The sequence below is a fragment of the Gracilinanus agilis genome, chromosome 3, assembly GCF_016433145.1.
Source record: "Gracilinanus agilis isolate LMUSP501 chromosome 3, AgileGrace, whole genome shotgun sequence".
In the NCBI taxonomy this organism is placed as follows: domain Eukaryota; kingdom Metazoa; phylum Chordata; class Mammalia; order Didelphimorphia; family Didelphidae; genus Gracilinanus; species Gracilinanus agilis.
In genome coordinates, this window is record NC_058132.1 from 281,161,241 (window position 1) to 281,184,370 (window position 23,130).

The window sequence follows — 23,130 nt, forward strand, 5'->3', positions numbered from 1 at the left end:
TTGCCTCCTCAACTGATCATCACTTGAATGTTCTCTATTTCTGAAAATGTGTATGGGTGCCTTTTCATATCACATATTTGGGGCCTGGCTTCTTCATAATTTTGCAACATAAACTTTTCCTTGATAAGTGATCTTTCAATTTAAGTTAGTCTCATCACTTCGTTTTCTTTCCATGATGTATTGTTGTCATCATATCAGTCATTTCTTATAGAATAGTAGATATTTCAATAGTAGATTTTCATATATCATAATTTATTTAGCTGTTATACAGTTTATGGGAATCTACTGTTTGTAGTTCTATTGCTATAAAATATGTTGTATGTGAGGATTTTCCTCATCAATGACCTCCTTGGGGTTTATCGATACAAAAAGCCATCCTACCCTATAGTCACTTTAACTTTTTTTGTTCATTCTGAATATAATTATCCACAGAGAAAATTGGTTATATAAAAAAACAATTTTTAAGTTAGGTTGAATCACTGTCCTTGTCTGCTAGTTCATCTTGCTTGTGTATTTGTGAATAAGTGTATGAGGGATTAGTTTTGGCTTTTGCCTCCTGTGAATTTTTTGACATCACACCTTCTATTCTCCCTACATAGTTATTATCTTACCTGGTTTGATGGGTATACAGAAGCATATTTTGACCTTCAACTTCCTATTCAGTTTAAAGCCTTTCTGATTAGATTTTGATTAGATTTATAAGACACTAGCAAGTACATTCTTATTAATATTGTTTGGTGTACTTCCATTAACCAGGAGACTGGTACTTCTACATTTTAAGTTATGATCTAGAAATTCAAATCCAATAATTCTATTAACATTGTAATCCTAACTAGATATTCACTTTCCAAATCTTTTTTATCTTCGGAATCCTTTGTCTTAATTGGGCATAAATGGTAAAAACATTTCCTGCACTTCTGTGATCTCCAAGTTATTTACCATAACTTAAATAACTTTAGTCAATGTCTGCCATGCTTGTGGCTCAGGTTAATCATGAGCAGTGCACCAGTCACCTGTCCTTGATCTGATAAGCTGTGGAAAATTCTCTATCAATTCTTGGAAATATGCCTCTAGAAGAAAAGAGATCTCTCTATTATTGTTTTTGGGTGTACAAATACCTTATGTATCTCTTGGTAGGGTTTTACTAACCTGTTCTTCTACTGACTCTTACTGGAAGGTTTCTTAATTGAAAGCATCTATGAATCTTTGTTATTCCTTGGATAAAAAGTAGCTGCTGCTTCTTCAATTTATCTACCTCCTTTCACTTCAGAAGACTCAATTTTTTTTAAGATGGCATTCCTTTTTTCATTTTTATATCACCATCACTCCCGCATATATTCCTTCCAACTTGCCCAATGAACTTGCTTATATAACAAAGAAAAGCTGTTAGACAAAACTAATTAACATAGCAACCATATCCGACAACATCATTGATGTCACTTTTCTATTCAGAGACACATATTTCTACAAAAAAGGATGGAGGAATATCCCATCTCTTTTCTAAGGTCAAGATCAGTTACTATAATTACTCTTGCTTCTGCTTGATTTTAAAATATTTTTCATCTACATTATTAAAATTATTATCTATGTCATTTGCTTCATTTAATTCATGCAATTGTTATATTCAGATTGTTCTGCATTTCCCTGAATTCTTCATAATGTCATTTCTAACAGTGCAAAATTCTTCTCCATTCATTAATCATAATCTATTTAATCATACCTTGACCAAAAGATAACCTTTTTAAATTTTAATTTGGATTTTTAAGAGGTTATTATAAAAATGGTTAAAATTTTTTTTTAATCAACAGAGGGCCTTTATTTAGAATGCTATGAGGTAAAACAAGCAATAGGATTACTGGGGTATAGTACTTTGAGTTTAATGACTTTTCTTGCATAAATCTAAACTGTTTTCCAGAAGAGTTGGAGCAATTCATTATTCCATCCATAGTAAATTAGTGTGTTTATCTTGCCATATAGCTCCTCCAACACTTTTCCCATATTTTGTTATCTTTGTCAAAATGATAGTTATGAGGTTTACTTAATCTCAGAGCTGTTTTGATGTGTGTCCTTTGCATTTTTAATGACTAAGAGTAATATGTCACTTGCTTTTTATAATTCTTTTGAAAACTGTTCAGAAACTTTGAACAAATAATTATTGTGAAAAGCTTTTGGTAACTACTGTAATGCAGGATTTATGTAAGATCTCTTGCATTTGCAAAATTACCATAGGCAATCCTATCAGTTAGGAGAATGGAACTCTGGCCCGGTAGGTGCCAGTCCCAGGAGCTGACAGTTTGAGCTGGGACTATAAAAACCCCTGCAGAACCAACCTGGGGGGGTCCTGATTTCCTTGACCTCTCCCAGACTCCCAGCTACCCCTGACTTCCCCTTGGGGACCTCAGGAGGTTGAAGGGAGGTTTGGGTTGTGGAAAGTGGGCAGGATTTAGATTAAGGCAGCCTAGAGGGACACCCCTATACCAATACAACAAATACATCTGTTAGCTGGTGGATCATACAATACCAGGGCAGTGTCAGATTTATCCTTGGCTGAGGGCTGGTTCCCTCAGCCTGACCTTACCTTCTAGGTCCATAGCCATTACTTGCTAGTTGCCCATAGCAACAGCCTCTCAAGAGCCCTACACCCTCTTATTTCAGTTTTTCCTTCTGTGTTAAAATAAACCCTTAGCCTGAAACTGTGAGTTTCTGTAGTTATTATAACATCATCTTGGGCTAAGGGGCTGAGGAGAGGGGAGAATAACAACCAGTTGACTTTGAAGGAAGTACTGGGCAAGCATCCATTGTATCCAAGAAGTATGTGAGCTTCACTTCCTCTTGAGTTCTGCTTTCACTCCAGCAGGGAGGGGCCCCTCACTCTCCATCTTAAAGGAGCCTATAGGTAGCAGGGAGACTGACTGGGCATCACAGCTCAGGCTACACAACACTGACAGTCTCAAATCACCTGCTACTGTAGTTGCAGGCTCCTAGGCCCCAGGTGACTCACTTGTACCACCAGCGCCTCTATTATTAGCCACATTTACCCACTTATTACACTACATAGTGTTAATTCTCTCCATAGTTGAATTTTTAACTTTAATCAGAAATATCTGATTTAAAGATTTTTTTTCCCCAAATGACTTTTTGAATTTTAACTTTTTACATAAGCCTAAAAAGATTTTTAAAAACACTGGATTTGGAATAAGAAGGCCTGGGTTTAAATCATAGTTTACTATGGATTTATTCTTAGAGGTAGCCAGGCAATATGGTAGATAAGAATGCTGGGCCTAGAGTCATCAAGTCCTGATTAAATCTGGCCTGGAATATTTCCTTGCTGAAAGACCCTGGGCAAATCACTTAACCTCTACTTATCCTGAGCATCCTCAACAGTAAAATGGAGATAATAATAGCTCCTGCATCCCAGAGTTGTTATTTTGAATGTAAATTTTTCCTCTACCTCATTCTGCCTTTTTATTTTAACCCTTATCTTCCATCTTAGAATCAATATTCTATATTTGTTCTAAGGCAGAAGAGCAATAATGGCTAGGCAATTTGGATTAAGTGACCTGCACAAGGTCACACAGCTAGGAAGTGTCTGAGGTCAGATTTGAACCCAGGACCTCCCATCTCTGGGCCAGGCTTTTAATTCTCTGAGTCACCTACCTGCCCAGAGTAAATTACTTTTCATCCTTCTGTCTAGCCTGTTTCATAGGATTGGTTTTTTATTTTCGGGGGTTAGTATCAAACTATTGCCCTCTATTATAGATTAAGGTTCAGTAGTCCTTTTCTTTCTTCATTTCTATCTTTTTTCATTATTTCCTTTGATATTCTTGGCAGTTTATTATCATGTGTAGAATGAATTAGAGTCTAGATGACCAGTCTCTTTAATCATGTGACATGTAATCAAGCTTAAAGTTCATATCAATGTTAGCTATTACCATTATTTGTTATTTGGTTATATGGCACAGTAGATAGAGTTCTGGGCCTGGAATTAGGAAGGTCAGTTCAAATCTGGTCACAAGATATTGAATAACTGTGCGACCTTAAGCAAGTCACACTTAATCTTTGATTTTCTCAGTTTTTTTTTCTATTGGGAAATTGGGATAATAATGACATCTATCTCATAGGGTTGTTGTGAAGATCGTATAAGCTAATACTTATAATGTGCTTTAGCACAGTGCCTGGCACATAATGGGTACTTAATAATGCTTGTTTTCTCCTCTCTCAACTCTAATGTAGTTCAAAAAAGTAACTCCCTTTGGTAGACCGATTGGTATTGTGCTAATGGTGGAAAATGATTTTGTTAATAATTGACATTTCTACTATACTTGTTTGAGAGGCTCATTCAATTTCTTTGTTCTAAGTCAAGTCACATTATGTTTTAAATTTTTATCAAATTCTATGAATTCACCAGTATACAATGCTCTAATTCACAAATGATAAAAAATATAAATCAAGAGAACTCTAAATTACTTTACAGTTATTCAACAAAAATTTAACAACTATTATGTGTTAGATACCATGCTAAATGCTGGTAATGGAAAGAAAAGATGAATAGATAATATCTTCCCTCAAAAAGGCGATATATTGTGAGAAAGAAAAATCAAGTAACTGTGTACATAATATGTATGTACAGATGTCTATACATATATGTCTATACCTACATATTTAACTATAAAGATGAATATCTATATCTATCTATTAATCTCTATCTAGGAAACAGATTGAAGATAATATCAGAAGGAAGGCACTGGCAGTAGAAAATGGGAAAATTTTCTTTCAGAAGGTGGAAATCAAGGGAAGGGAGAGAAGAGAGAACATTCTAGTATGCCCAGGGGACAGCAAATTGCAGGTATTGGAACATGAAGTATCTTAACAGAGATACAACAAAAAAGGCCAATGTAGAAGGATCACAGATTATGCAGGGGAGAATAAAGTATATTAAGAGAGGCAAGATAAGAAGGAACCATGCTGCAAAATGTGTTAAATACCAAATAGGAGAGTTTACATTTGTTCCTGGAAGCAATAGCAAGCCACTGGAGATAAGTGAGTAGGGAGAATGACATTGCCAAGCTCTTGCTTAAGAAAAGCACTTTGGCTTAAAACTAAGTGAAGAATGGATTGGAATAGCAATGAACAAGACAAGGAGCTAAGCTAGAAGGTTATAGCAAGTACTGGGAAGATAATGAAAATAGAGAAAGAAATACATATAAACGATATTACAAAAGGAGAAACAAGAAGACTTGGCAAGAGCCTGGATATATGGGGTGAATGTAAGGAGTAAAGTATGAAACTGAGATTTGGAACCCAGAATACTGTGAAGGCAGGGAAAATGAAAGAAGGGATGGTCTTCTAATTTTCATCTTCCTCTATCTCTTTTGCAGAGGAGAGGTATTGTGAGTATCAAGTATTGCATATTATGCTTTGTTTTCTTTGATGTTTTATGGATTTTTCCCCTTTGTTCTACTTTTAAAATTCTTTATCATAAAGAAGTAGTTTGAAGGGCAGATAGGTGACTCAGTGGATAGGACCAGGCCTCAAGACAGGAGGTCTTAGGTTCATGTCTGGCCTCAGACACTTTCTAACTGTGTGATCCTAAGCAAGTCACTAAACCCCAAATGCCTCGCCCTTATTATTTTGCCTTGGAATGAATACTTAGTATTAATACTAAATTGTAAGGAAAGGGATTAAAAGAAAAAGACATGGTTTCCTGTATGTGTGTGTGGGGGAATAGGTAAAATACAGTGGGAAATGCAAGTATTATAAAAAACAAAAGGTATCAATAAAATTTTATTTTGAAAACACAAAAAGGTGTTGTATTTTGCAAAACTTTTTATGTTTCCATTGATATAACCAGATAATTCTTATTGTTTTATAACTAATGTGGTTTGTTAGAGTCACAATTTTCACACTAATATTGAACATTCCTGCATTCTATGTATAAATCTAACCTGGTCAGAAAATAACATTTAAAAATGTTTCTATAGCCTCTTTGCTAACATTTTATTCAATATTTTTGCATTGACATTCATTAAGGATACTGTTGTTGCTTTACCCAAGGGTTCCAGCTCTATGATTTTAGGCTGGTTTGAAGCCACTTGGTTTGTCTTACTCTTATTAAGAGTACCTGTAGGTTTCTGGTTGTTAATCACAGCTTAGGCTGGCTTTTTCCTCCCCCTCCCTGAAAACCCATAGTTCTTATCTAGATGAAGGTGCTTACTGCAGGGTTTTTTTTTTTCCTGATCATTGATTTATCTTATCCTCTCTTTTAGTAATATTTGTTGGTGTATGTGTCAGAGAGCTCAGTTCTTTTAAAGGTTTTCACTTAGCTATTTTAATTAGAAGCCTGTGGAATATGTGTGAGTGTGCGTACAAACATAAACAAATAAAGACACCACACAATTGTTGGACAGTCTAATAACTTTTATTATCATTTAACTGGCACTTGCCACTTCCTTTTGTGATCATACCTTTCCGAATGATATATTTTATTTCATTACTTGAGGGAAAACTGGTTAAATGCAGCCTATTTATGATCACAATGGATCTGTCTATTGTCCTTGTGTGCCATTATTCTTCATCTACTGAGTTTTTCCTGTGTAAATTGGACAGTTAAATTTATTTGCATTATTCTTGTCTCTAACGTTTTGGACTTGATGTAATGAATAATGTCATTATCTAATAGGATATATTCTGGGGGTGGGGGTAAGGGGCCAAGAACTTACATGGTAAAAAATTATATTGCTATTTTCAGTAGTAATTTTAATTTATACTTATATTTCCAGCAAAAAAATGCTAACTCAAATTTAGCACTTTTAAACTTTCCCCCCCCCTAAAAATGAATTCATTTTTGAATAGAAGATAAATAACAAATAAAAGCCTTAGGAGGAAGAGTCCTAGAGGTCAAAGTTGTTTCCTGAAAGGAATTTATTTGAGTCAAAGAAGATGATTTCAAACACCAAGTATCTGAAATGTCAAATAAGTGGTTCAGTGGATGGAGCCAGGCCTCACGATGATAATTCAGGAACAGAGCAGAACTGGAAATCCTTAAATTCAACAAAACATTCTTATGAGTCCATAAGTTTCATCAGACTGTTAAATGGGTGCATGACACAGAAAAAGTTGATGTAGAAGTAGGATCATAAGGAGTATCCATGTATAGGGAATTCTTCTCCTTTAGGATTCTACTAAATATCTTCCATGACAAAGGAAAACACTTTACCATACACCTTCTAAATTATCATCATTGTTGCAATTATCAAGGAATTCTATATATTTTCAGCATATCCAATGGTGATAAGTAATGGAGGAAAAGCCACTAATCCATTTTTGCTCAAAAAAATAAAATATTATTTTCAAGCCAAAAAAAGAAATAGGAAGATATTCCATATCCTGAATATTTTAGTCTGAATGTAAAGATATGGTCAATTAAAATATTTTTGAAAATCTTATTCTAAGCTCCTATTTTCATCAAGATACAGTCAAATACATTTTGTAATTCCTTTTTTGAGTAATGAGATAAGTAATCTGAGTTATTAGATAAAATAAACTTGAGGATGAAATATTTATCTCCTGTGACAAATTAAAACACTAGTGAATCAGTTCACAAAATTGATATTTAGAATAAAAAAGAGGTTGATCACATTAGCTGAAAAAAATCTATCTTTAAGTCAATGAAAATGAAGACCTCAAATCTCCCCAAACAATGAATTTCCCTACAATTTAATGGCCATGAACATAGAGATAAATATTTAGCACTTTTTTGACTTCATTTCTTCTAACATTGACATTAAGTTATCTTCAGCATTTTTACACAATTTCATCTATCAAGTTTTAATTACTTTTATATTTTAGAAGCAAAGAAAGTAAATTTTAATTTATAATCTTTTATGCCCTTAAAATTTAGTGAAACTTGGAAGAGTTTCAAACTGTGCAAAACCAGGGGGGATAATTTATATAGTAACCCAAAATATATAAAGGAAATGATACTGAAAGAAAGCATTCTGATCCTTGAGTACACTATCTGATTTGAAAGAAGGTTTCTATTTGGGGGACAAACAACAAGTTAGTGGTTTGTGACAGCTGCAAAAAAAGTAGATGAATAAAGAAAAAAGAAAACAATATCAATATACTATTAAATAACTCATAGAATAAAATAAAAATAAGTTTAGATGGGGTACAGAGAGAAATTTTTAAAACACATTAAATTATACATATGTGTATACACACACACCACTTAAGTTCAGTTTCTTAGACAATCTTGTACTTTCAATATTGATGATCCATTTATATATTGATGCCTGATAATTAAATTAATAATAAAAAAGAAAATTAAAAACCCTTTGAATTACAGTCTCTATTTAAATGTTTACCTTTCTTTTTTGCCCTAATAATATTTTTAATTTATTCACAAACATATTCAATACCATTTCTATTGTTAAACTGATGAGATATTTAAGGTTAATCATAATCAGAAGTTATTTTACTTTTCTAAATAGATTATTTTCTTAAGTTTCTCTATCTCAGTAAAGAAGGATAATTTTGGGGGAGTTTCTTGGTTTCTTTTATTTTCAAACAAAAGCCTTAGAATATACTGAAAAACTGATTCTTATTTTGAGTCCTACAAATTTTTTCCTTGTGTCATTCTAGAGTCTTTGTCTATACCTGGTTTCTGCAAAAAAATTTTTTTTGAGAGATGGAAAGTTTTTTTCTTTGTCTTCATCATCATATTTCAAAACTAAGATGTGGCTAGATGAACTGATGTGAGTTTCTCCTTTCTAAAGTTTTGCAAATTGTTTTTCTGTGCAGAATGTCATTTTCATCTACATTGCTTTCTAATTTTTTTCTAGTTGAATTATTTTCTGATCTTGCTTTTCTGTCTCAGCTGTGCCATCTGCCATTCTCTTTTCTCCTGTCTTGATACAACTTGATATTTTCCTATTTTGAGCTATCTGCCATAATTCTGAATGTTATCATATTTTCCCAAGATTCTTTACCTCCATTTAATTTCCCCTAATACATCTTACATTTTTGTCAATTTAGCATTGTCTATAAATTATCAAATTATGTAAACTTACTCTAACAAACATAACAGTGGTTAAACTCTTAAATTGTTCTGGATGCAAACAAGCTGTTTTTATGTAGATAGGCTTGGAATCAGGAAAACTCGTCTTTATAAAATAAGTACCTCTCATCACTTCTCTTACTGCATCATATTTTTATTAAATACAATTTTTTAGTTTCTCATCTTTTTGGTTTTAGTTTCGTTGCTGGATTTCTAAAAAGTTTCTTTACATTCAGCATTTCTTTTGCTTTTTTTAAGATTATAAGGAGGTGATCTCAAACTATGAAATTTCAGAAGTCTTTTATAAGATAATAGAATTTTGATTTGTGAAGGAGCTTAGAAATCATTTAGTTCAATACCCTCATTTTATGAGGGCATTGAGGCCCAAAGAGGTTAAATGAACTTCCTAAGGTCTGATGAAATAGTTAAGAAGAAGATCTGGGATATGGAATCAGGAGTTTTGATTGCATATCAAAATTTTTTTCATCAAACCACAATGTTAAATAACATTAAAATTTCCTACGTTCAACCCAATACTTTGCTAACACTTTGCTTTATGTAATAGTTATTAGCCATCTGACTTTATATAAAATATTTCAACTCTTCCTCAATTCATCTTTATCTCTAAAAATGGAGATAAAATATTTGAATATTTAAGCATTAAAAAATCTACTGTCTATTATAAGTAAAGTATTATACTAGGAGATAAAGATAAATAAAACATGTTCTCAAACAGTGACAATGCAATATGGAATACAATGAATATAAAAGAGCTATTTGTTGTTTAGCTGTTTTTGTTTTCATGACCTCATTTGGAGTTTTCTTGGCAGATACTAGAGTGGTTTGACATTTCTTTCTCCAGCATTTTACAGATGAGGAAAGTGGGGTAAACACAGTTAAGAGACTTGCCCACAGTCATACAGTTTAGTAAGTGACTTAGGCTGGATTTGAATTCATATAAAGAGGAGTTTTCCTGATTCCAAGCCTATCTACTGCATTCCCTCCTCCTCATTAAAAAAAAAAAAAAGCTATAAAGTATCACAAACAAATGTACAATCTTTTGAGAAATAGCTCTTTCTGGTCATTAGAGTTGGAAATAGGATGTGTAAAAACCATACTCTAAGACAGTCAGATGAAATCAATAGCAAAAACTCATCAATTGTCATTGCATTCTAGCAATTGAAATTTAAATCTAGCAAAAGAATTACAGACACACAGTCAGAAGTTTTGTTCCCCTGGAACACAGTCACATTTCTTATGAACCAATTTCTGAAATAATAACCCAAAGAGAAAGGTAAACAAGAGTAGTAGTTGGTCCCTCACCAAACCCCTAGAGCAGTGATGGGCAAACTACAGCCCGTGGGCCAAATGCTGGGGGTGGGGGTGGTTAAATGTTCTATCCATCTTTGCAACATTATTCCTAATCTGATGAATACAATGAGTAGGATACAATACAATAAAACTTTGAAAGAGTTGCCTTAGAAACAGACTGACAGATGATTATTTCTTTTCCTTTGGCCCCCTCTTTAAAAAGTTTGCCCATCATTGTCCTAGAGTAGCAAGTTGTAGAAGACCTAATGAATCCTATAAAATAGTTATCACTTTGTAAAATATGCTCAGCAAAGTTAGGAAGGGAACTGACAAATCACTGACAAGGAAAAACACTCATTAGGGTTCATATAGGGTTGGGGTCACAGCTTTTGTGTAGGGACAGTTGATCAAAGAATTAATTGGGGATATGACTATAGTTACATAGGTTGCAGTGATTTTCTTCCTCACTTTCTTTTAAATAAGTTATCATTTCTATATCCCTAAACTCCCAGGAAGTCTTTTCCACAGAGCAGTAACTGCTGTAAGAAGCAAAATTTGCAACATACTTGGAATGTTTAGGTGACAGAACATTTTTGGCTAGAAGACAAGCTGGTTTGGGGGAAGGGATAAAATTAAGGGAAAGTACTATAAAACCTATATTTTAAAAAGAGAAAGGAAGAAAAAAAAACCCTGTATGTAAAAAATATTTGTCAGCTCTTTTTGTAGTGGCAAAGAATTGAAAACCAAAGGGCTATCCATTAAGTGAAGAATGACTGGAAAAATTCAGGTATATGAATGTAATAAAATAGTACTGTGACATCAAGAATGATGAAAGACATTTCAGAGGAACTTGGTAAGACTTATATGAATTGCTGCATAGTGAAGAGAGCAAATTCAGGAGAATTACATAAACATGATATAGTAAAGAAAGCAACTTTTAAAGATTTAAGAACTCTGATTCACAAGAAAATGAATGATCATGATTTCAGGGTACAAATGATAAAGCATGGTACTCCCTTATCTAAAGTGATGGACTTAATTCAAAATTTAAAATACATTTTTTGCATATGGCTAATGTGAAAATTTCTTTTGCTTGAGTGTGTATTTCTTAAAATAAGTTTGTTTTCCTGTCTTGTAAATGTGGAAAGTAAAGGAGGGAGGAAGAAGTTGGCCTGGAATAGAGAAAGGTCACATAGAATAACAGACAAACAGGAGAGCATTGAAAGTTGCTGAATTTAATATCTTTCCATGTATAAAGAGAAGCAAGCTCTAAATAATATACATTAATAGTTTCACAGACAATGCTCATTTTATTTACTATTTGGTAAATTTGGAATTTACCATTTTAAAAATGGTATTTTTTCTAAAATTAAAAACTAAAAAAATTTAAAAAATGTTTAAATAACTTTTAAAATATGTATTTTTAAAGTATAAGGGAAGGCATCATGGAGGTGATATTTCAGACATATGAAACTATGTGCAAAACCAGAGAGCAAAAATCTTTGGAAAGTGCAAAATATTCTAAGATATACTAGCTGGAGCATAAAAGAATATTATATAATAAGGATAAAATACAGGTTGGAATCCAGATTTTATAGAGCGATAGATTAAAATTCTTAATTATTTCAGAATCACTTATTTTTATGATGTTATGATATAAATTATTCTTCTAGTTCTGTTCATTTCCTTCATTTTACACACATCTTCCCATTTGTCTGTGAAAACACCTCCTTTTTTTCTAATAGTACCAAAGTATTCTTTTATATTCACACATTATCAGTTTATTCATTCACTAATGGGGATGTAGATGTTATCACTGGGTTAAAAGATATGCATAGGCAAAGCAACTAATTGCTATTGAGAATAGCTAGATGAAGTCAAAGCTCCAACAACAGTGCATCATTGTACCTATATTTTCCATAATCCCTACAATGTCAATTTCTTTTTCAGTCAGCTTTGCAAATCTGATGGGTATAAAGTATAACTAAAGAGTTCCTCTGATGTACATTTCTCTATTTATTAGTAACTTAGATAATTTTTTCTTATGACTAGGTCTGGACTGCTTTTGTGAACTGCTTGTTCATATCTTTCAATCATTTATGAATTAGGGAACAATGCTTATTCCAAATCTGAATCAGTTCTTTATAATTTGCAAATGAGACTTTTATTGGAGAAATTTACTGTAAACATTCCCCCATACCCTGTTAACTCCTTCCTTTCTAATCTTAGCTGCACTGGATTAAATTGTGCAAATTTTTGAATTTTATGTAATTGAAATTGCCTATTTTATTTTTTTTTGTGCTCTTCTCTATCCACTGCTTCAACATGTATTTCTATTTTCAAAGAAATGAAAGGCAATTTTTTTTTGTTCTTCTAATTTTTTAGGATTGGATGTCATGTATTCAATGAGATCTTATCTTGGGCTATTGTGCAAGGTGATAGTCTAAACCTAATTTCTGCCAGATTATGTATGGATTTCCCAGTAATTTTGAAAAAATAGTAAAAATCTTATTCTAACAGTTGGATTAATAAGGTTTATTGAACAATAGATTAGTTTGATCTGGTCCTTCAAGCACACTTCATTCTCACTTTTCAAAAATAATTCCTTTGAGATTTTCCATCTTTTTTCTTCCAAATGAATTTTGCTTTCTGGCTAAGATCTAGTTTTGCTCTATTTTAAAGTACTAATAGATACTGATTATATGTAAATATTAAAATTTAAATATGTGCCCTTTTATGTACTCATGCAGAAAGAAAGTTGAAATGAACCATCTTAGAGGTTGTAATATCTTTGTGTTTATATATAAGCATTAATCTGTTTGTATTTTAAGCAGTAATGGAAAAAAGAAAAATCTCTATTCTATACTATTTCTAGCTCCATTAAGTAATGTTAGTACTCTGATTAGATGTGATTGAATAAGTATAGTATTGTGATTTTTGTTATGTTGACATAACCTTATCAGAAGAAATTACTATTTCTACAATTATTTAGACCTTACTTTATTTCTGTAAACAGTGTTTCATGGTTATATTCATAATTGTCATGGATATCAGATATCTTCTTGCCAAGTAGACTCCCAAGTATTAAAAAATTCTTTAGTTATTTTAATGGAGTTTTCCTTATGTTTTTCTGTTGGAGTTTATTGGCATTATAGGGAAATATTAATAATTTATGATGACTTACCTGTGATCTCATTAGAAAGAATTATTAGTTTATCCCCATTACATTTTACACTGACACTTGGTTTAAAAAAAGGTGCATTTACTCTTTCTGATTATAGTGTTTAAAAAAAATGAAAATTGGCATTGAAATTTGTTAAAAGTTTTTATCTTGATCACTTCCAGTTAAGATGGCGGCAGAGTAAGGAGCAGCTGCCCGATCTCTCCTAACCAAAGCATACAGGACTCTTCAAGGGGACATAAAAACAAATCCAGAAGAACGAAGGGACCCCACAACAGGGTGCAGAATTGAAGGTACGTGGAATCGGGGCATGTCCATGCTATAAAGGGATGAAACAGCTCTCACAAAAACGCGAGAGGAAGAAGCCCCTCCCCCATTCCCCCACCACGTACAACACCAAGGCCAGCTGACAAGAGTGAAAGCAGGTTTGGGGCACCCATTAAGTCATTGGCAGCTCCAGGGCTTGTTCCTGAGAGCAGCAAGACTTAGGACCCCAAGAAGCTAAAGAACGCATGCGCGTAGACTTTGCATACAGACCCTGAGTGCCTGCACGGGTGAAGGCATTGCCTTAGGCGTGGACAAGGATCTCGAGTGCAGGCTAGGACCTCGAGTGGGAACCCTGTGCAGATGGAAGCACGGCTGTGGAAGCAGAGACCTGAGACTGCTGAAGGAGCCTCGGGCAGAGGGACAGACCAGGGACGACCAGGAGGCTCGACCCCGAGAACAATGAGACCTGAGACCTCGGGAGCTTAGAGAGCACAGACAGACCCTGAGTATGAGGATAAAGCACAGAAGGTGCAGGTCTAACAGTGGCCAGCCAAAATTGGGAACCCCAGAAGAGAAAGATTATCAAGAAGAACTCTGTAACACTCAACAAATTTTACACAGAGAAAATCCAGACAACAGAGGAGAACAAACAAGTAATCATATCCAAACCTTCCCAAAATAATGAAAACTGGTCACAAGCTAGTGAAGAGTTCAAATCTGAGATGATGAGAAAGATGGAAGAGATCTGGCAAGAAAATAACAGTTTAAAAGGCAGAATTTTGCAATTGAAAAGTGAGGCTCAGAAATCAAATGAACTGATAAGCAAATTGAACACCAGAAATGACCAGATTGAAAAGGAAAACCAAAAGATTATAGTCAAAAACTAGTACCTAAAGGCTAGAATTGAGCAATTAGAAGCTAATGATCTCTCAAGACAGCAAGAACAAATAAAACAAAGTCAAAAGACTGATAAAATAGAAGGAAACATGAAATATCTCAATGAGAAAGTGACAGACCAAGAAAACGGGTCTAAAAGAGACAATCTGAGAATCATTGGTCTTCCTGAAAAAGCAGAAATCACTAGAAACTTGGACTCCATACTAAAAGAAATTATTCAGCAAAATTGCCCTGAAGTTCTACAACAAGTGGGCAATATAGACATTGAAAGGATCCATAGATCACCCTCTACAGCAGACCCAGAAAAGACAACACCCAGGAATATAATAGCCAAATTCAAGAGCTTCCAAGTAAAAGAAAAAATCTTACAAGAAGCCAGAAAGAGACAATTCAAATATCAAGGAGCACCAATCAGGATCACACAGGATCTGGCAGCCTCCACGCTAAAAGACTGGAAGGCTTGGAATATGATATTCAGAAAGGCAAGAGAGCTGGGCCTTCAACCACGGATCAACTACCCATCAAAATTGACTATATACTTCCAGGGGAAAGTATGGGCATTCAACAAAATTAAAGATTTCCAAGTATTTGCACAGAAAAGACCAGGGCTAAATGGAAAGTTTGATATCCAACCACAAAAATCAAGAGAAACATGAAAAGGTAAATAAGAACAGAGGGGAAAGAAAGAAAACATATAATTTTTTAAATTTGACTCTTTAAGGGCTTCAATAAGATCTAATTATCTGTATTCCTATGTGGAGAAATGCTATGTATGATTCTCTGTAGTGAACTCTATTCAGTATTATAGTAGTCACTATTCTAGCGATCAGAAAAATAATTCATGGAGAGGACAAAATACTAAATGGTCTAAGATGACATGGGGGTGGGAAAGAGGGGGGTGAACAGTAGGGGACACCAAGAGAAACTTGAGTGAATAAGAAAAATAGGATATTCTATTACACACAAAGAGGGTACGGGAAGGGGAGAGGACAAATACTATTATAAGAAGGGTAAGAAGGGAGAGGAAGAGAGCATTAAGAGATAATATTTAAACCCTACTCTCAGTATAACTAACCTGGAGAGGGAAGAGCAGCTATATTATCCATTGGGATATAAAACTCTACGTAACCCTACTGAGAAAGTCAGAAGGGATAAACCAAGGGGAGCAGGGGAGTGGGGAGGTCAAAAAAGGGAGGGGAGAAGAAGGGGGAGGGAATTCATTAGGCTTTTAAAAATAAAAAGAGGGGAATAATAAGGGAGGGCGTAGAAAGGGAAGTTAATCAAGGGAGGGGATAAGGGATACCGGCTCAAAGCAAACCACTGGTTTAAAAAAAAGAAATAGTGTAAGAAAAAAGGGTAGGACTAGGGTAGGATACAAAAATGTCAGCGAATGTACAACTGATAATTATAACTCTGAATGTGAATGGGATGAACTTGCTCATAAAACGGAAGCAAATAGCAGAGTGGATTAGAAAACAAAATCCTACCATATGTTGTCTACAAGAAACACATATGAGGTAGGTGGACATACACAAGTTTAAGAGTAAGGGCTTGAGCAAAATCTTTTGGGCATCAAATGAGAAAAAGAAGGCAGGAGTGGCTATTATGATTTCTGACAAAGCCAAAGTAAAAATAGATATGATTAAAAAAGACAGGGAAGGTCATTACATCCTGATTAGAGGCAGTATAAACAATGAGGAAATAACACTGCTCAATATGTATGCACCAAGTGGCATAGCATCCAAATTCATAAAGGAAAAACTGGCAGAGCTCAAGAAGGAAATAGATAGGAAAACCATAATAGTGGGAGATCTAAATATTCCTCTTTCAGATCTAAATAAATCAAACCAAAAAATGAATAAGAAAGAGGTAAGAGAGGTGAATGAAGTTCTAGAAAAATTAGATTTAATTGATATGTGGAGAAAAATAAATAGGGACAAAAAGGAATATACCTTCTTTTCAGCTGCACATGGTACATTCACAAAGATTGACCATGTAATAGGGCATAGAAACATTGCAAACAAATGCAAAAGAGCAGAAATAATAAATGCAACCTTCTCAGATCATAATGCAATAAAAACAATAATTAGTAAGGGCACCTGGAAAGGCAAATCAAAAACCAATTGGAAATTAAACAATATGATTCTCCAAAACCAATTAGTCAAAGAAGAAATCATAGAAACAATCAATAATTTCCTTGAAGAGAATGACAATGATGAGACATCCTACCAAAATCTGTGGGATGCAGCCAAGGCAGTACTCAGGGGGAAATTTATATCCCTGAGTGCATATATTAACAAATTAAGGAGGGCAGAGATTAATGAATTGGGTACGCAACTCAAAAAACTAGAATGTGAGCAAATTAAAAATCCCCAGATGAAAACTAAATTAGAAATACTAAAAATCAAGGGAGAAATTAATAAAATTGAAAGTAAAAGAACTATTGAATTAACAAAAAAGATTAGAAGCTGGTATTTTGAAAAAAACAGATAAAACAAAGTACTGGTCAATCTAATAAAAAAAAGGAAAGAAGAAAACCAAATTGACAGTATGAAAGATGAAAAGGGAGACCTCACCTCTAATGAAGGGGAAATTAAGGCAATCATTAAAAACTATTTTGCCCAATTATATGGCAATAAATATAACAATTTAGGAGATATGGATGAATATTTACAAAAATATAAATTGCCTAGATTAATAGCAGAAGAAATAGAATACCTAAATAATCCCATATCAGAAAAAGAAATTGAACAAGTCATCAAAGAACTCCCTAAGAAAAAAATCAACAGGACCTGATGGATTCACAAGTGAATTCTATCAGACATTCAAAGAGCAACTAATCCCAATACTATACAAATTATTTGATATGATAAGCAAAGAAGGAGTCCTACCAAATTCCTTTTATGACACAAATATGGTACTGATTCCAAAGTCAGGCATATCAAAAACAGAGAAAGAAAACTATAGACCAATCTCCCTAATGAACATATGTGGGAAGCCAATAAGAGAATAGATAAAAATCTGAGACCCCCTCTTTTGATACCTCTTATGATCCATACCTTTTCTTATTGGAAAAACATTATAGACTTATTGAAAAGCTTTGAGTCCTAAGCAGACCAACAACTACTGAGTTAAAAATTTCTCTCCTTGATAATTAAGAAGCCTGAACCCTAACAAACATTACTTAGATAAGACTGCATATTTAGATAAGACTGGAGCCTTTAGTCTGGACTTTATTTGACCAGGTGCAAACCTATAATCCAGGAAGATAGGACTCAATTAGTGAACATCTCCATAAAATATTTTTGCTCCCAGAATTATCCCCTACTAATTGGTGGTTGGAATTGGCCATTGTCCTTGTACTTTTTAGACTTTAATGGGCTGTGTATGATTTGTGACCCCTTCATAGCTGTGACTCTTTCTTTGTGTTCTTTGTTTGAAATCAGTATATATTAAACTCCAAAGCCCACAGAGTTCAGAGCAGCATGGGCTAACCACTAGTCTGGTTGTTCTCATTTTCTTTCTCCTGTCTTAACAATCCTATGCCACCATAAGCCACTCAAGACCCCTGCCATATAGAGCTGGCTCTCTATAAACATAGATGCAAAAATCTTAAATAGAATACTAGCAAAGAGACTCCAGCAAGTAATTAAGAAGATCATCCACCATGATCAGGTGGGATTTATACCAGGAATGCAAGGATGGTTCAACATTAGGAAAACCATCCACATAACTGACCATATCAACAGTCTAAGAAACAAAAATCACATGATTATCTCAATAGAAGCTGAAAAAGCCTTTGACAAAATACAGCATCCATTCCTATTGAAAACACTGAAAAGTATAGGAATAGAAGGACCTTTCCTAAAAATAATAAACAGTATATACCTAAAACCATCAACAAACATCATATGCAATGGGGATAAATTAGAAGCCTTCCCAATAAGATCAGGAGTGAAACAAGGATGCCCATTATCACCTCTATTATTCAACATATTACTAGAAACATTCGCAGTTGCAATTAGAGAAGAAAAAGAAATTGAAGGTATCAAAATAGGCAATGAGGAGACTAAGCTACTCTTTGCAGATGATATGATGGTCTACTTAAAAAATCTTGGAGAATCAACTAAGAAGCTTGTAGAAATAATCAACAACTTTAACAAAGTTGCAGGATACAAAATAAATGCACATAAATCATCAGCATTTCTATATATTTCCAACACATCACAGCAGCAAGAGGTAGAAAGAGAAACACCATTTAAAATCACCCTACACAATATAAAATACTTAGGAATCTATCTACCAAAAGAAACACAGCAATTATACGAAAACAACTACAAAACACTTTCCAAACAAATAAAACTGGATCTCAACAATTGGAAAGCCATTCATTGCTCATGGGTAGGACGAGCTAACATAATAAAAATGACCATTCTACCCAAATTAATTTACCTATTTAGCATCCTACCTACCAAACTACCAAAAAACTTCTTTACTCAATTAGGAACAACTATAACAAATTTCATTTGGAATAACAAAAGATCAAGAATATCAAGGGAAATAATGAAAAAATGTGAAGGAAGGGGGCCTAGCAGTACCAGATATTAAACTATACTATAAAGCAGCAGTCATCAAAACAATATGGTACTGGCTAAGAGACAGAAGGGAGGATCAGTGGAATAGACTTGGGGTTAATGACATCAGCAAGACAGTGTATAATAAACCCAAAGAACCCAACTTTTGGGACTATTTGACAAAAACTGCTGGGAAATTTGGAAAACAATATGGGAGAGATTAGGTAAATTCAGAATGGGAGAATGACTTGAATATAAAGAGGGAAACTATAAATAAGTTAAGTGAACACAGAATAGTATACCTGTCAGATCTCTGGGAAAGGAAAGATTTTAAAACCAAGCAAGAGCTAGAGAAAATTACAAAATGTAAATTAAATGGTTTTGATTATATTAAGCTAAAAAGCTTTTGTACAAACAAAAACAATGTAGTCAAAATCAGAAGGGAAACAACAAATTGGGAAAAAATCTTTATAACGAAAAACTCTGACAGGGGTCTAATTACTCAAATATACAAGGAGTTAAATCAATTGTATAAAAAAATCAAGCCATTCCCCAATTGATAAATGGGCAAGAGACATGAATAGGCAATTTTCAGGTAAAGAAATCAGAAGTACCAATAAGCACATGAGAAAGTGTTCTAAATCTCTAATAATTAGAGAAATGCAAATCAAAACAACTCTCAGGTATCACCTCACACCTAGCAGATTGGCTAAAATGAAAGAAGAGGAGAGTGATGAATGCTGGAGGGGATGTGGCAAAATTGGGACATTAATGCATTGCTGGTGGAGTTGTGAACTGATACAACCATTCTGGCTGGCAATTTGGAATCATGCCCAAAGTGCTATAAAAGAATGCCTGCCCTTTGAACCAGCCATATCATTGTTGGGTTTGTATTCCAAAGAGATCATAAATAAACAGACTTGTACGAAAATATTTATAGCTGAGCTTTTTGTGGTGGCAAAAACTGGAAAATGAGGGTATGTCCTTCAATTGGGGAATGGCTGAACAAATTGTGGTATATGCTGGTGATGGAATACTACTGTGCTCAAAGGAATAATAAACTGGAGGAATTCCATGTGAACTGGAAAGACCTTCAGGAACAGATGCAGAGTGAAAGGAGCAGAGCCAGAAGAACATTGTACACAGAGACTGATATACTGTGGTAAAATCGAATGTGATGGACTTCTGTACCAGCAGCAATGCAATGACACAGGACAGTTCTGAGGGATTTATGGTAAAGAACGCTACCCACATTCAGAGGAAGGACTGCAGGAGAGGAAACATAAAAGAAAAACAACTGCTTTAACGCATGGGTTGAGGCAGATATGATTGGGGATGTAGACTCGAAACTACCACACCAATGCAACTATCAACAATTTGGAAATAGGTCTTGATCAATGACACATGTTAAAACCAGTGGAAATGTGCATCGGCCATGGGTGTGGGGAGAGCGGGGGGCGAAGGGGAAAGTAGGAGCATGAATCATGTAACCATGTTAAAAATGAATATTAATAAATGTTTAAAAAAAAAGAAAAAAAGTTTTTATCTTTCTATTGACATAGCTATATGATTTTGTTGTTATAACTGTCAATTTATTTAAAGTTCTTGTAATATTAAGTTAGTAGTTAATTTGATGAAAAAGAGGAAAATTGAATTATTGGTATTACAAATAAAAAAGGATAATTCACAACAAATGAGGAAATAATAAATATTGTTAAAGTTCATGTAGTATTGGAATTAGCACCAAAGTGGTACAATGGGATAGAGTCCTAGGCCTGGAGTCAGGAAGATTTATTTTTCTGGCCTCACACATTTAGTAATTGTGTGAGAGTGGGCAAGTCACTTAATCCTGTTTGTCTCAGTTTCCTCATCTGTAAAATAGGCTGAAGAAGGAAATGGCAAACCACTCCAGAAGAAAATCCCAAATGGGGCATTGGACATGACTGAAAAATAACCGAACAACCAAAAATACAGTATTTGAATATTTGGAATGTTAAAATAAAGTACAGTGGTAGAATTTTTTAAAAGACAGAAACCAGATGGCAATATGTTAAATTAGTGGTTACTTTATCTTTTTTTTTTTTTTTTAATTTTAAACCCTTAACTTCTGTGTATTGACTTATAGGTGGAAGATTGGTAAGGGTAGGCAATGGGGGTCAAGTGACTTGCCCAGGGTCACACAGCTGGGAAGTGTCTGAGGCCGGATTTGAACCTAGGACCTCCTGTCTCTAGGCCTGGCTCTCAATCCACTGAGCTACCCACCTGCCCCCTACTTTATCTTTTTAAAAAACACCATTAAGACTTTGAGTCACTGTATATTCTGAGAAATGCTTTTCAAGGAGACTTCCAACAATATTGTGAGGTTATATGTTCTAGACAAATTCACACTTAAAAATAGAATGCACTACATCAGACTTCAAGAATAGTAAGAAATGCATCAAATGAAATAAAAAAAAATAATCAAAACAGAATGTAGAAATTTATTCAAGGTAACACACAAAGAATTTTCTCTAAAGCAAAATATTGCACCATCATTTTCCTATTCTGTTTTCTGACCTTATTCAAGTTCGAATTATGTAGAATATGTGGTTATCGTTTCACTACTAAAAGAAGTTTGGAATTATTTGAATGGAGGTACCTAAGATTCTTTTTATTCAGCCTAGAATAAACTGAAACTACTAGAAATATGGTCTCTTATTTACTGGTGATGCAAGCTTTTTTAGTAGTAGTGTCAAAAGCAGATTCAAAATACTAACAGTTGGGATGAACAATTATTTAGTACAGTGATGATGAACCGTTAGAGCCTGGGTGCCCAAACTGCAACCCTCACACTGTGAGTCCCCTGCCTTATCCCAGACAGGAGAGAAAGAAAGTGCTCCCATTGGGCTTCTGGGCAGACAGGAAGGTCATGTGAGAAATGTCTTCAGGCACATGTGGAGAGGGGGAAGGGGAGCGGCCCCCTTTGGTATGCTCTAGCATGTGTGCAATAGATTCACCAATATGGATCTAGTGCATTTGTGAGTTCCCTTTGGAGAAGTCTTGTTTCAAAAGTGATCTGATTAGAATTTATTAGCACCCTTTTCCCATGGCTAACTGAACACTTCTTATTGCTAATCCTAATCTGATAAAGAAGTCAACAACTATACTGAAAACATCATTCTACCAGATGAGTACCACTGTCTATTAAAAGCATCCTGAGATAAAACTCCAAAAGAGCGTAATTCTTTGATCCCATATTTACTCCAACTAGAATGAATCCCAGTAAATAGAGAAAGAATTACAAGTAAGAAATAAGAATTATAAATCAGTAAGATCTATATATAAGAAACCCCAATGTATTTGGAAGTCCTGATAAAAGAAATGAAGGAAGAGCTTAGATAAGAGGGTAGGAAATCTTGCTAATGCGGTCAACATTTGGGAAAAGAAAACAAAAACAGAAGAGGAGAATATAAAAGTTAGAAATATAAGAACAGGATAAAAATATTTTTACAATAAAATAAAGCAAATTAAGAAGAATTTGTGAGCTGGCTACTCTCTGAAACAAATGACTTTTAATATGAGGAATAAGAAAATAATCTAAGAACATTGTACTTCCAGAAGAGCCTGAAGCAAAAACTCTTAACTGTTCAATTTTGAAACATCATAAAAGCAAAATTATCCAGTAGTATTGGAATCCAAGGGAAAGGGAACATAGGGAGAATCCACAGGAAACTAGAAAAGAGAAACTTAAGATATAATGCAGACAGAAATGATGATGACGCTGATATTTATATATAGCCCATTAATGTTTGCAAATATAAAAAAATACAAATATTTTTCCATTTTATCTTCACATAATCCTG